Raw genomic sequence first — 14,955 nt, forward strand, 5'->3', positions numbered from 1 at the left:
CCCATTTTCAGACCAGGATCACAAGATGCTCACGGTTCCTCAGCTCTGGTTTCACTGCTATGATTCAACATGGACACCCTTTGTGTTTCAGCTTTTCCCCAGATTTCGTCATAGCAGCTGATTGAAATCTATGAAAACAGCCATACTATATTACATGAGAAGACCACTCACTGCTCATGCTTTGACCACCAGGTAAAATCCTGTGACAGTCATGGCAGATTCTTCCATTACTCTGATTCAGCAAATTATGATCAACATTCTGAACAGACAGAGGTCACTCAGCTGCTTCTGCAAGCCAGACTGCTCCAGGTAGCCTCTTGTAGAACAGTTATCTGCCTTTCTTAGGGTGTGCTTCAATTTGAAATCCTCTGCTGTTATAGAGGAGCATCTGTGTGTTTATTTGGATCTGAGTGGCTGCAGGCCCAGGCAGGACTGGAGATAACTCCAGCTACAATGTTGGGTCACATAGTCATCATTTTAAGATTTTTGAACAATTCTTATACTTCATTATTTCATTCATTTAATTAATTTAGGGAATTTCAATGAGTACTACTGTCATAGATAATCTATGCCTCTATTGGCACTCAACATATGCTAGGGACCTGTTCCCTATGTTTTAAAGAAGGAGTAGGAACTTGCTGATCTTTCTCTGGCAGTAGGTAGGCAATGCAACCTTCCTAGTATTTAGGAAAGTACTTTTAGGAGATAATAACAAAACATAATAAAATAAAATATAGTAAGATAAAACAAAAACCATCTTTTCCAATGAGAAGTAGAAAGGGAGTGGATCCAGTTGGAAACAGAGGTGGGGAAGAACTGGGGAAAGATCCTGAGGCAAAAAACCTTTTAGGTGTACTTACACATATTTTAGAGGTCAGGGAGGGGACTCTATAACAGAAAAGCACCTCAGGATGTGTTTCCCACCTTCTCTTCACTGAGGGAGACGACCAATACACCCAAGTGGCCATTATATCTTCTTCACTTGGAAAAAGGAGGAACCAAAGTCTTAAGACCTTTGAAAAGACTTGTGTGTGTGTGTGTGTGTGTGTGTGTGTGTGTGTGTGTGTGTGTGTGTAAGTGACAGAGAAACAGAGAGAGAGAGAGAGAGAGAGAGAGAGAGAGAGAGAGAGAGAGAGAGAGAGAGTAAAAGTCAGTGCTATAAATCTAAACAAGGTCTATTTTTATGGGTTTTTTTGTTTGTTTGTTTGTTAAGTTCTAAAACAACAGAAAGAAAACACATGGAAAGAAACCCCTGTAGAGACCTGATTAATTTCAGGAAAGGTCCTTTGTAAAGAGAATATAAAATGCAGTGGCCCCTTCCCCAGGCTGGGAGAACCTGTTCCCATGGCCTTTGCTACCTTTTCAGCTACCCTCTGCTCCTCCACCATGTCGCCCTTCCTCAATCCTTTAAAAAAGTAAAAACCCGCTCTTGTGACACGACACTGGTCCTACTCTGTCCCCTCTGGAGAGCTAATTGGTGTCCAGCTTGGCCATCTCCTGTGCATAGATGCCGATGCTCTCTCTGTCGAAGAGCAGGAATTACACGTTCTTCAGCAAGGATGCGCTCGAGTCATCGGAGTGGGCAGAGATGGCCTTGAGGGTCACCTAGGAGGCTGTCTGTTTGGGAAAGCAGTTTCTGCCACTGGGGGAAGGCAGGAAGGCGACGGACTTCCGCTTCTTGTCCTCAGCTGCAGACAGGCAGTTTTTGATGGTCTCTTTCAGCTGTTCTTCACATTTGTCGGAGCCCCACTGGGAGATGTGACAGTGGATGACAAATTCGGCTGCAAGTCCACTGGATTGGCTGACGGCAGTTTCAGCAACTTCCAAAGGGCCTTGAGATTTGAGAAGCTCCTTTACTGTTTCCAAGAACTCTTTACCCCCAGCCTTTACCAAGGCTTTTCCTATCTCTTCCTTGAGGTCGATTTTGGCTGTGGTTGGGTGGACGATGCTCTCCAACCTCATGGAGCCAATATGGCTGATGTCACTTTGGGTCAGGGATAGCTTCTGCCCCAGAACGAGGCTCTTGGAAGACAGGATGGTGAAACCGTCCCCTGGCCCATCTTCCAAGGTGGAATTTGATGTTCTTTCTTTATCGCTGTCCTTTGGTTTGGACTTCTTGAACGTCCGTGGCTTGGTGGCCTTGGATTTCTCACCTCACTTCTTGCCCGATGTGGCCTTCCTTCCTCTTTTCTCTGGGGGTAGGGAGAGGGTCGTTTCTGACTTTCCTTTGGTCCCTCGCTTTTTGGCCAGCAGTTCAGGGTGAATTCTCGACGCCCACTGGCGATGGTCACTCCTTTCAGCAACTGATTGAGCTCTTCATCGTTGGCAACGGCCAGCAGGGTGTGTCTGGGGGCTATCCAGGATTTTTTGGTATCCCTCGCAGCATCCCCAGCCAAGTCTAGGATTTCCACTGCAAGGTATTCAATGACGGCGGCAATGTAGACGGTGCGCCAACACGGATCAGTACTTGAATGTTCCTTTTCTGAGGTAACGCATCAACTGACTTACTGGAAAGATGACACTGGCCCTGGCTGACCAGGACAGCTTGGACATTTTCTTCTTCCCGCTCCGGCCTGACATCTTGCCTCAGTTTCTCTCTCAGCTTGCTGACACAGTGGCTTCCTGGCACTTACACTATGGTGGTATTGTGTTCCCCAAAATATTGTGCACGCTAATAAACTTATCTGGGGTCAGGGACAGAACAGCCACAATATTAAACATAGAGGATAGACAGAGGTAGCACATGCCTTTAACCCTAGCATTCCAGAGGCAGAAATCCATGTGTTCAAGGATACAGCCAAGCATGGTGACTCGCGCCTTTAAGCCCAGAAAGTGAGCCTTTAATCCCAGGGAGTGATGGTAGAAAGCAGAAAGGTATATAAGGCGTGAGGACCAGAAACTAGCAGCATTTGGCTTGTTAAGCTTTTAGGCTTTGAGCAGCACAGTTCAGCTAAGATTCATTTTGGATGAGGACTCAGAAGCTTCCACTCTGAGGAAACAGGATCAGCTGAGAAATTGGCGAGGTGAGGTAGTTGTGGCCTGTTCTGCTTCTCTGATCTTCCAGCACTCACCCCAATAATTGGCCTCAGGTTTGAATTTATTAATAAGACTCTTTAAGATTCATGCTACATTACACAATACTGGTGCTGCGCTGCGGACTCAGGGCATGCGTGGCCTAGTGTGCGCCAATCCTCAGCCGCAGGTTCTGCCCGCCAGTGTTAGGCAGGACCCTGCCTTTCTTGGGGTTGTATCTGTGCGTGTCAAATCAAGAATCTATTTTCAATAAAAAGTAAAAAAGTAAAAAAAAAAAAAAAAACCAAAGCTGGAAGCCGTAATATATAAGCAAAACCTATAGGTTAAAAAAAAAAGTAAGTAAATAAATAAATATTTAAGAGGCCCAGGTATCATTTGTATATATTTTAAAATAAACACAAAATATTTTTCTGTGGCCTTTTTAAAAGAAAAGGAACGCGCGCGCGCACACACACACACACACACACACACACACACACACACACACACAGAGAAAGAGAGAGAGAGAGAGAGAGAGAGAGAGAGAATGGTACTTTTAAAATATATTGAAACGAAAGTAGTTGTCTATATGCAAAGTATGAAAAAGACACTTTCAACATTACTGAGATCAAAGCTCTCCACTGTAATCTAAGTATTGTAATTACAAACAACATGAGCTTATTAAAATTTATATTTAATTAAATACACTAATGTGTTAACTTTAAATATTCGGGGGGGATTTTATGTGCATTTGTACTTCCTTGAGATGCATCTATCTATGTAAGAATCAAAAATCATGTTGTAAAAATATTAAGGCCCAAAACATATAAACAAATAGCTTCTCCACCCCAACTGCAATATTCTTGAACATAAATATGTTTAGCTGCCTATTGTGGTCTTTTGTGCCATGTATTTCACTGGAATAACATGATAGTTAAAACATATTTCAACTAAGGTTTATATTTTCTAACTTGATAAAATAATTTGAAAGATGTCAACTCAAAGCACAGAATTCTGATTATTTTAGTAAAACAAAATAGAGGCATGTTTATTCTAATAAGAATATGCGTGCCCTGAAGTCACACCTTGTGGTACATCTAACAGTATTCTTGGTTATCATATTTTGAAAATCCACACCTCCTATTTTCTATCTCCTTATATGGATGGTGCTAACGACACCCAAGGTAAAGCTATTAGCTCTCCAGCGGAATAGGATTTGTGCAATTTCAGCTGTCAAGTAATGTGGGGGGGAAATTCTGGTAACCTCAGGAGTCAAAATACATTAGAAAGAACAAGCAACAATAATTCATCAATCATATTCTTTGTCAGTTAAAAAAATTAGAAGTGTGGCATATGCCCATTTTGAAGGGCCCAGTGCCTTATTTTTTTTTTTTTTTTGAGGAATTTAAAAGCAACTTTAAACCAGATTTTTCTGTAAAGGTGAAAGTGTCAGAAAAGCAGGAAGGAATGTTACATTTCTACCAGCAACAAAATACTTTCTTGGTGATTTTAATTACAAAAGAGATAACATTTCTTTGTATTTTTTTCATTTGGACAATAAGGGAGTGAATAAAGTATGGTCCTCTTCTTTAATTTGTTCTTCATCCTCTTAGTTATCTAGTATAAAAACTTTACCTTGTATCCTTTTTTTGGGCATTTTATTCTCTGTATTTATTTATGAAAACACTCACATCGTTTAAGATTTAATTCACTAGAGACTGACCAGAGACCTGCTGTCGCCTGCAAAAGGCTCAGTGTGGTGAGCTCTTGGGGACTGCCCCTGTAACATACAGACATTAATGTGCGTACATCTTAAGGATGTGAAGAAAGCAAATTTATACAGAGGACATGGTGTAGTTGAGACCAGAGCTCTAAAGAGTCCTCAGAGTTTCCACAGATTAACTTTATATACTTATGTCAGCCAATCATTGGCCAGCCCTTGGTGAAATAGTCAAAAATTCTTGGAATTGGGCAGTTGCCTTGAAGAGGGAATCTGAGTGTAGGACTCCATAATATCTAATAATTATGTCCCCTTAGAAAATTGAGATTCCTAGTGATTTGGTGAAAAATAAAATCACATGTACACAAGATCATGCATGCACTTGTATTCAGAGTACATTTTTCCGTCTCTAGGCTACATGGACAAACTTTGTCTCTAGAATACCTTTCTTGCTGGGATGTAGATATTCTCAACGTGCTCTCTCTGTTAGCTGGGGCATCACACTGAATCTCTAGAGAATTGAAAAGTGGAACATAAATGACCACTAGCATTAGAAGAGAGGATGCATACACCTAACTCGTTCATTCTACCTTGGCGAATACCTTAATATTATGTCATTGGTTTGTGTCCATTTTTATTGTTTTGCTTCCTGTGTTTTGTTAATGCAAAAATATTTAAGTATTTTTGAGAACTTATTTTTTTTTATCTAAAACTTCATTTTGGCTTAAGTTAGGAGACAAAAGGTAATATCACTGAATTCATGTAAAATGATTTATTTTGTCCTATATATGTTAATTAAAATATACTGATTTAGGTAAAATTCTAAATGTTTAAATAGTTGTTTATTGATAATTTTGAAGTTTTAAACACTTTTAAATTAATTTCTTAATTATAGTCAAAGCAATGGATTTTGTTATGGCATCCTCACAGCTCTGTGTCATTCTACTTTGTCCTAACAGATGCCTCTCTTCCCCAGCTCCCTCACTCTCGCTGGTCCCTTCCCACCACTAAATACTTCTCCTTTCTGCTCTAAACGCCTTGTACTTTACAGTACTCTACTCTTCCCCCCCATACAAACATACATACATCCATACTACACACACACACACACACACACACACACACACACACACACACACACACACGCACACATAATTTTAAATCTAGGTTCCACACAAATGAAAATAGTCATTCTTTCCAAACCTGACTTACTTCTTTTGACAGAATGTTTTCCTATTCCATTCATTTTCTTGCAAATGCTGCAATTTCATTTTTTAATTGTTAAATGCGATTCTGTTGTGTATATGTACCATACCTTCTTTATCTTTCATCTATTGGTAGACATCCAGGCACGTTCCCTTTCTTAGTTATTGTGAACAGAGCTGTAATAAAAATGAATGTACAAGAATATTTCTAAGGGAAGACTTGAAGTCCTTTGGTATAAGTGGATGGGTGGGTCATATGGTTAGTATTTTTTTTTTTAACTTCATACTGATTTCCACTGTGACTGAACAAGTACACTCTCACCAACAATACATGGGTTTCTTTTTCTCCACATCCTTACTGGTGTGTGTTGTAATTTTTTTTTCTGACATTAGCTCTTCTGACTGGGATGCCATGAATCTCAAAGTAATTTTAATTTTTATTTCTTTTATGGCTAAGGGCGTTGAAAACTTTTTCAAATTTTTATTGGACATTTGTATTTCTTTTCATGAGAATTTTTTATTCAGTTTATTAGTTACTTTATTGAATGAATGATTCTTTGAATGTTTAAGTTCTACTGTTCTTTATATACTGCACACATTAATGTTCTGTCTGATAATTAGTTGGCAGAGATATTTTTCCATGCTGTAAGTTGCTTCTCCACTCTGACGCTGGTTTCCTTTTTCAGGCTAAAGCTTTATAATTTCATGTAATCCCTTTTGTCAACACTTTGAATTGTTCCTCTGCTGCTTGAGTTGAGTCCTTTGGGAAAGATTACCCATATCAGTGCTTATATCTTCAAGGATTTTACCTTTGCTTTTCTCTAGAATTTTCAAAGTTACAAGTTTTACATTAAGGTACTTGACATATTTTGAAAGTATTCTTGTACAGAGTGAGGGATTTGGGTCTATTTTCATTCTCCTACATGAGGACAAGTTTTCTCAGCACCACTTGTTAGAGAGGCTGCCTTTCCTGCAGTGAACATTTTTGAACCTTTATAAAAATTAGGTGGCTTCAGTGTGTGAGTTTATCCTTGGGGCCTCTGTTCTAAAGCTATTGTTCTACATGTCTGCTTTTATTCAAGTATCATGCTATTTTCTTTTTCTGGCTCTGTAATATTATTTGAAACTGGATATTATGGTATCTCTAGCACTGTTCTGCTTATGATTATTTTGACTATTTGGTGTCTTTTGTATTTTCATGCGAAATTTGAGATTTTTTTCCCTATTTCTGTTAAAATTGTCATTGGGATTTTGATAAGGACTGTGTTGAAACTGTAACTCACTTTTGGTAATATAGTTATTTTCATAACATTAGTTCTACCAATCCATGAACATGGGAGTTTTTTCCACCTTTTAATGTTTTCCTCAATTACAATTTGTGGCAAACAGTGAATAAGAGAGGTTCCTTTCACGTACATAAGTCATTTTCAAATAGTAAATGAAAATAAATAACGTTGGTTGATACCAGACAGTCACAAGTGCAGCACTAGTAATTTAATCTGATTTATTTTATAAGATCACCTAGAGAAGGATAAATAACTATGTAAATGAAATTAATTTCTGAGTCTTGAACATTTAAGCATTGGGAGATGGTTTTTTTTGAGTGGTTAAACATAGTGTTCAATGATGCAAGAGGCAAGTTTTCATGTCTAATGTCATTACGGCCAAGTTAAGACACTGTTTTACAAAGGTTGCTCTGCCTTTGTTTTACACGATGGAGAGGTCAAAGCAGATGAGAATATAAAATTTCATGTTGAATATGGAGAGAAGATTGCTGGTGTGTTGATAGAAACGCTTTCAGGAGCCTACAGGAAAGAGAATTCTAACCGGAATCGCAGGTACTTGTGCATACATGTGTATACGTAGGATGTTAAACCACGGTAATTAGTATAAGAAACAACAAGAGATAATATTTTGTTTGGCATTATGGACACTGTATATGTGTTGGATCATTTCATTCCCATAGTACGACAATGGGGTAGACACTTAACATTTCTCCATTTTTTATTTTTGGATGAAAGAACTGAGGCAAAGAAAATAAGTGACGAAGTTAATCAAAATGCTACTAAATTATGTGTACTTGATTAGATTTTCTTATTTGAAACCATTTTAGTTGATGTCCAAGATTTTCTGAAATGGGATTATGGGGTGGTGTTGTATCTTTGCTCTTGTGGTGTTTGGTTGTTATGTGTCACATACTGTATTGATAGAACTAAAAAAGCAATGCCAGCAGATCAAATATCACTTGTTAGATATTCCGTTACTAAAAAGCTTTCAACTTTTCTTCATTTGACAATGCCTTATCTTCGGTTTCGGTAAATACTCTTGAACTTACAATGTTTTGGTAAATTCTTGTTTAACTGCAGTGCTTTAAGTCATTTGCAGAAAATAGAATTGTATCAAACATCTTGACAGCATCTATTCAAATACTTTTTTCTTTTCACATGACTTATGTTTATTGATGTTCTATTATTAAACCATTCTTACATTCCTAGACTAAGTCTAATTAGTAGAAATGATCACTTAAATCATATTCCTGGATTTGGGTTGTGAGTTCTTAATTTAAACATTGTGCTTTTAGATGCTGTATCTGGCAGAGCACTCTGCAATTACATCAATATTGCAGCAGAAAAACGTGTGAATATCCACAGTGGATAATAGCACAAAGCTTATGAGTTCAGGTTTACTAACAAATGTTTTGTGAACACATATGTGTGTGTGCATGAATGTGCAAGTGTGTGTGTGTGTGTGTATTACCCTTTTGGTTTTGGATATAAGAACTGAAGAGAATAGTGAACCTCTGTGCATTATATCTCAGAACTGCGTGTGCTCATTTGCCTTCTTAAATAGTATTATTTTAAAATTCTTTATAGCTACTAGTATGTTCAGTTTTTTATTCTTAACAATAAAAACTACTTTTATTTAGCGTTTATATTTTGTGGAATATATTTATTTCTCTTTTAAAAAATTGTTACTCTAGAAAGTACAGTGGTAGAAATATTTCAAGTCCTGGAATTTGGAAAGTCTTTAGGGTTCTAGATGAGAAAGAGCATAAGAATCAGAAAATAATGTCTTTCAGATAGAATCTCAGACACACAGAGAGGCTTCTAACACCAGAATAATGTTGTCAGTATGTTTGAGTCTGCAGTCACCAAAGTTCAAGGAGTCCCCATGAAGATATTCTGAGGGGAACAGACCAACAGAGGTTCAACTGGTAGGGAGTAATTCCTGATTTGGGGGAAATCAAGTAATCATTGGCATGTTTCCTTTGTGAATGTTTTCCTGTGTCTGCATGGATTCTCTTAACTGCATCTGACATGTCACAGGAACCAGAATCAGTACTTTCAGAGGCGGTCCCTCAACTGCATGACATTGACATTTCAGTTTCAATCTCACTGAGTTGCTGGGTCCTTCTTACCAATGACAATTTTGGGAAACTCAGTTGTCACATTCAGAAACCATTGGGAGCCAGAAGGTAGAATTTACTGGAGTTACTACAAGTTGCAGTTTCCATCAATGGATTTGATAGATAAATACACATCCTCTCATTAGCATTTCAGACTGGAGATTTTTATTGAGAAACCACTTATCAGGAAAAAGAAAAGAAAATCTATGAACTTGAGTCCTTTGGGGTGAACTCCATTTCACTGAGTTTCTTTAAACTTAGGACTTTTACATTTGGAATGTCTTAGGGAGGAATGGTTGTCACATGATAGAACTTCAGTGTGAGAGCTATTTTTAAACTCTAGCATAGTCGACCTGTTCTTGTGAAACACTGCAGAGTTTCACACCAGGCAGACTCTCACAAACATTTGGTCAGTGGCCTTACCACCATTTCAATGTCTGCTTGGATCTGAATGGTACTTTTGCTTCAGATAGCACCTCTTCCTCACTCTTACTTTAGAGAGAGAATTTTTTAGCTGATAGTTTTTCTTTTCCCACTCTCCATGAACTAGACAAATAAATATTAACTTTGAGAAGTTTACTTTAAACTTTTGACTCCAGAAAAATAAAGGGGTCTTTATATTTTAAATAAAGATAAGTTTACATTATTTCTGTTAATCTAACTGTTGAAACACATCCATCACACAGATGTTCAGGCCAAAATAACCTGTCATTTACCACTTATTTTTTTCAAAAGCTTCACAAATGGAGTTATTTTTTCTCTTGAAGGTTACTATTTTCCTTGTCAATATATAGTTTCCTAGTTCTATATAGCCAAACTTCAAAGATTGTGTTAGAAGATCACAGAGTGATCTTTAATTAAAACAACAACAACAACAACAAACACACAAACGATCTAAGCTCTCAACTGGTCCACAGTGATGTCACTAGAGGAAAGCCTATCTGATCACTTAGAGACTTCATTTACTTCTTCTTAGTCTGTCTCAGCTATTCTCCTCTTCATCACAATTCCTTTGTAAAGATGACTGAGGTCTCCAGCATCAGAAGACAATGACACATTTTCATGTCAAACTCCCTATTATTTGTCAGAGATCACTGGGAAGGCAGTGCAGAGAGACATGTAGCAGTGGCTCTGGGCACAAGCATTGTGAACAAACCTTCAAGGGGAAACGGATACTGTCCATAATGTTAGGTGGAAATATTCTCTTGGAAACACCCATGTGTTCTCTATTTTGTTATGGAGTAATTCCTTACCAGATTTCACAATTTTCCCTGACAGATTATTATTTCTACTTTTGATTATTTCTTTCTAGTATTGGGTAATTGAATTTGATTTCAAGTGAGCTTGGGCTATTTGAGACAGCCTTAGAGTCAGGGCTACACAGCTCTGCCATTCCCCTCTCGGGCAGGGCTCTCTTCCATGAAGAATTAGCTTCCTAGGTGTACTTCTGATTCTTCTCAGGATTGCTTGCTCTTGGACTGTGGGTGCAATGTGACCAGCTGCTTCCAGTTCTTTCCACCTTGACTTCCTTGCGATGGACTGTCATCTAGAACTGTAGGTTATTTTAATGTATAACATTTAATAAACAAAAACTACATTTTACAAAAATCAAAGTAGAATAATCATTTCAAAACACAAGATTCGGGGAAACGTCACTAACTCTCCCAGCACATAGATAAGTGGATTTAAAATGTTTGTGAACAAAGAAATATTGTAAATCTAATTAGCTTTTAATGTAAAATCAGTTTGGGGAAAGAAATGCAGAGTGACTATTGTTTGATACAGTGTAGATAGAGTTTTTGAGATTTTTACAGTTTGCTGGTTCTCTTTCTAATGCTTTATAACAATTTTGAGATCCTACGATTAAAGGTGAGGTGGCTTCTGAATATGTGTTAGCTCTAACTTTTCTAAAAGGTTTGTATTTCTTACAAGTAACAAAAGTTTGTTTGGAAGTTTATTGCATTATTGAACAGTTACTGTGAAAAATATGGAATGCTTCAAAGATTCTTTAGCCAAAAACAATTAACTTGCCCACATCAGTGACATACCTTTTCTACTCTTAAATTACTTGTTTTTTTTATTTGTATATGTTTATTTTGCTTTGTTTTAATACAGCATGTCTCTATGTAGCAAAGACTGGTATCCTGCTCACTATGTAGCCCAGGCTAACCTTGAGTCATCCCCCTGCCCTTGCTTGCCTGGAGCTGGGATTACAGTTGTATCCTATATCTACCCAGACCAAGCATACTATCATTGAGCCAGACAAACAGACATCAAAATATATCTTTATCCAAACCAGTGCCTGTCTTCAGGCTCAGGAAAAGATCTGGCTGTTGTCTTTTGCTTGGTATTTGTGCAATCATAAAAAGCAGAGCTGAGGACACCAAGCACTCAGGCAGACATACAGCTCAAACCCCAAAAGATGGGGGTTCTAGTGTTTGTCATTCCTGGGGAACGGTAAAAGGGATAGAATTACATAGCACAGCTTCCCGGTAAGAACAAAACCTTCCTTGTACATGGCAGTGAATAATTCAAAAGATAAAAATCTCAATTTTGCATTTGATATCTATTCCATCCTTAAGAAAAGGATGTAAGACCCACTTCCTCTCCCTTGAACAATTCTACACCACCTCTTGCCCCATCTAACTTTCGTGCTGATTTTCTACCAAAACTTCCAGCAGAAGCCTAGGTGTGTATTGGCTTCAGATCACTTAAGCTCACACTAGTTTCTGTAATAACCCTAGACTTGCCCGAGTGCAGCACACATCCAAGGAATTGGAAGTACTTAGGAACAGGATGCGGAGCAGCAGAGATGGGGTCCCACAGCCTCGGAGCCTAGGGCAGTGTCTGCATGCATGTTGAATATGCTTAAATGAGTAGACCTGGCCAAAAAGAAGAATTTAGACCAAGTCATTACAAAGATGATCACTCATTTCATTCCAGTAGTGAGGTACATTTAAAGTATATATTCAGGATTTTTCACTATTTGTAGCTTGAAATATGTGTAACTATTGAAGACAATATTTTATATGGGACCAACTTTCATCCCAGAATATGATTTTTATTACTTTCAACTATTCTTTCATCCATACCTCCCCCCCAAAAACTTGTGATGTTTAGAAACACCTCCCAGGTACTTTTCTAGAAAGATCATATATCCTTGGCACAGCCCTGTCACAATCCCTAGCATCTAACGGTCCCAGCTGAGACTTCTAAGGCACAGAATTTAGACTCTGTGAGGTAGCATCACTTGCCTTTTTACTAAAGTTCTTACGGGAATGGCTTCCTTGGCCTCTCATACTGGGGTCACTTAACTGGGGGTGAAATGGGATAGTGCTCATTGCCTCATGAAACAGCAGCAAAGCCAACCTTGATTAGCAGCAAACGTTCTGTGACTAGAGACTATCTCGTGGTGCCAAAGGGACATACATTCTCAGCTCTTCACCAGGAGATAGTTATGATGAGCACCATTCCATTCCACGTCCTAGCTTTAGGAAATCTAGACTCCAGTTCAAGCTTGACTTCTTTTTATGCCATGGGCATATTAAAGGACAACCCCATTTCTTTTGCCTGACAATAGTGAGGCCATTTATCAGTTTGCTCCTCCCCCTTTCATTTTTTTCTAGAAGCCACTGCTAGAATCACTTTCTTTATCTTATCGTGGCCACTGACCTCCCCCTACCTACCTTCACAGTTCCTGAGATCAGCCCTGTATAACTCTATACACAGATTTAGTGCTTTAGGACCTAGGTCTTTAGATAATTCTCCTTGGTTAGTTAGTAACATTATCTGCCTCTTGACCACTTGACTCTCGGATGAAGCAGGTCATTTGTCAAGCTGGCTCACTCATTAATGAAGTACTTAAGAATTGTTTAGCTGTAGACTGTTCATATAGAAATTGGAAGTACGTATTATTTAGGTTATCAAACTGTTACTATTAAAATTGAAAACTAAGACACCACTTTCAGCAACAGCAGATATAAGGAGCACATCTTCCCACGCATCTGTTTGTTAATGAAGGGTAAGAGTTTTGGAAGCATGTAGCTGCATTTATTTTAAAACATATTCCATTGGCTTTCAATTTACATCATAACAAAAGTGTGTATAATGTGGCAGAAATGTTTTATGTGATTAAGAATTGTTTATTTGGGATTTGTAATTAATTTAATTGTAACATCTAGAGAACTACAATTTTGAAAAATTTTCACTCTTGATTGCCTATTATTCACATGACAACATGGAAATAATGTGACACTATTATAAATGGGACTGTAGCAAGCAGTTGTCCTGATTTAATAACATTCTAAAAGAAAAAGTGAGCATTTCTGTATAAATCATACATGTATATAAAGCAGGCACAAAGAACATTGTGGTTTTCCTTTAAAAATGAGATCAGAGCTGGGGAGCACACCAGTCGGTCATCATCGCAGTCGTCAGTCAGCATCCCAGTCAGCCATCATCCCACAAACACACTCTCACAATTTTACTCTGAGCCTTGCAGCGTGAGAGATCTTATTTCTTGATAAAAGCAGAATGAAGAAAAGAATTCATTCAGTTGCTGTGTTAAAGGGTTTCCTTAGACCTAGGTCCCATTTTGAGGTCAGCAATAGCCTTCATTTGTTTGAACTATGGTTTTACTAAATCCAATCACACATTAAAAGGAAGTAGTTGATTAGTTATGCTGTACTAACTAAGAAACGTTATTACACCATGCTGATCTATGTTATGGCAAAACCTGACCCCACACAAATGATTGTTGCCATTAAGAAGATTGATCGAAATGCATAGGACTCATAATTCAAAGAATTGGTAAGGAGAAAGCCATCGAATTCAAATGGTATGACTTTCTACTCAGATGCTGAGTGAAGATCCCATCCACACTTGTCTCAAAGCTGCACTGCACCACAGGAAGTGTTGGTCAAATGGGTATGGAGTAAGTCTGTGCTTTTCATGTCCACTTAGCTACATCCACTTGAAATAAATTACATTCAGTAAGTAATTTCAAATTCAGAACAGATTCCTAAGATGATGATGTGTTTATGGGCCATGCATGAAGGGATGGGTCCCAATTATTCCCTCAAAATACTCAGATTCAAATTGGAGTTATAATTGTTCTCAAGTTACTGTAGTGAAAAATTTTAAATAGGGAAAAATTATGAAGAAGAAAAATTCCACAAGTAATATCTACTGTTTACATTTTCAGTTTTTTTCTTATAATTTTATATGTAGTGATGCTTATTTTGCTGGTATCTGAAAAATAGTGTGTGTGTGTGTGTGTGTGTGTGTGTGTGTGTGTGTGTGTGTGTGTTGTGTGTTGTGTGTGTGTGTGTCTTTCTGTCTCTGGTTATACATGAGCCTATGTTCGTGTGGTTATGCATGTATACATAAGCATGGGGAGGTCACAGATAGCCCTCTGGTTTCCTTGTCTGCCATCTTCCACTCTACTTCCAGAGATGGGGTACCTCACTGAACCTGGCACTCACTGGTTAGCCAGCAAGCTTCAGGAGCCGCCTGTCTCTACTTCCCCTGCACTAGGATTAGAGCCGCATGATACCACACCCAGTTGTGCAGCTGGGTGCCAGGGATCCAGCTGTGCCAGGGACCCAGCTGTG

At 38.3% G+C, this 14,955-nt stretch overlaps 1 pseudogene; it reads right to left on the minus strand.

Moving 5' to 3' along the window:
• Positions 1–1,470: 1,470 nt before the first annotated feature.
• LOC128100500 (core histone macro-H2A.2-like) lies at positions 1,471–2,580 on the minus strand (annotated as a pseudogene).
• Positions 2,581–14,955: the final 12,375 nt, after the last annotated feature.

Source organism: Peromyscus californicus, unplaced genomic scaffold (genome assembly GCF_007827085.1).
Source record: "Peromyscus californicus insignis strain IS unplaced genomic scaffold, ASM782708v3 Scaffold_7__1_contigs__length_154581171, whole genome shotgun sequence".
In the NCBI taxonomy this organism is placed as follows: Eukaryota; Metazoa; Chordata; class Mammalia; order Rodentia; family Cricetidae; genus Peromyscus; species Peromyscus californicus.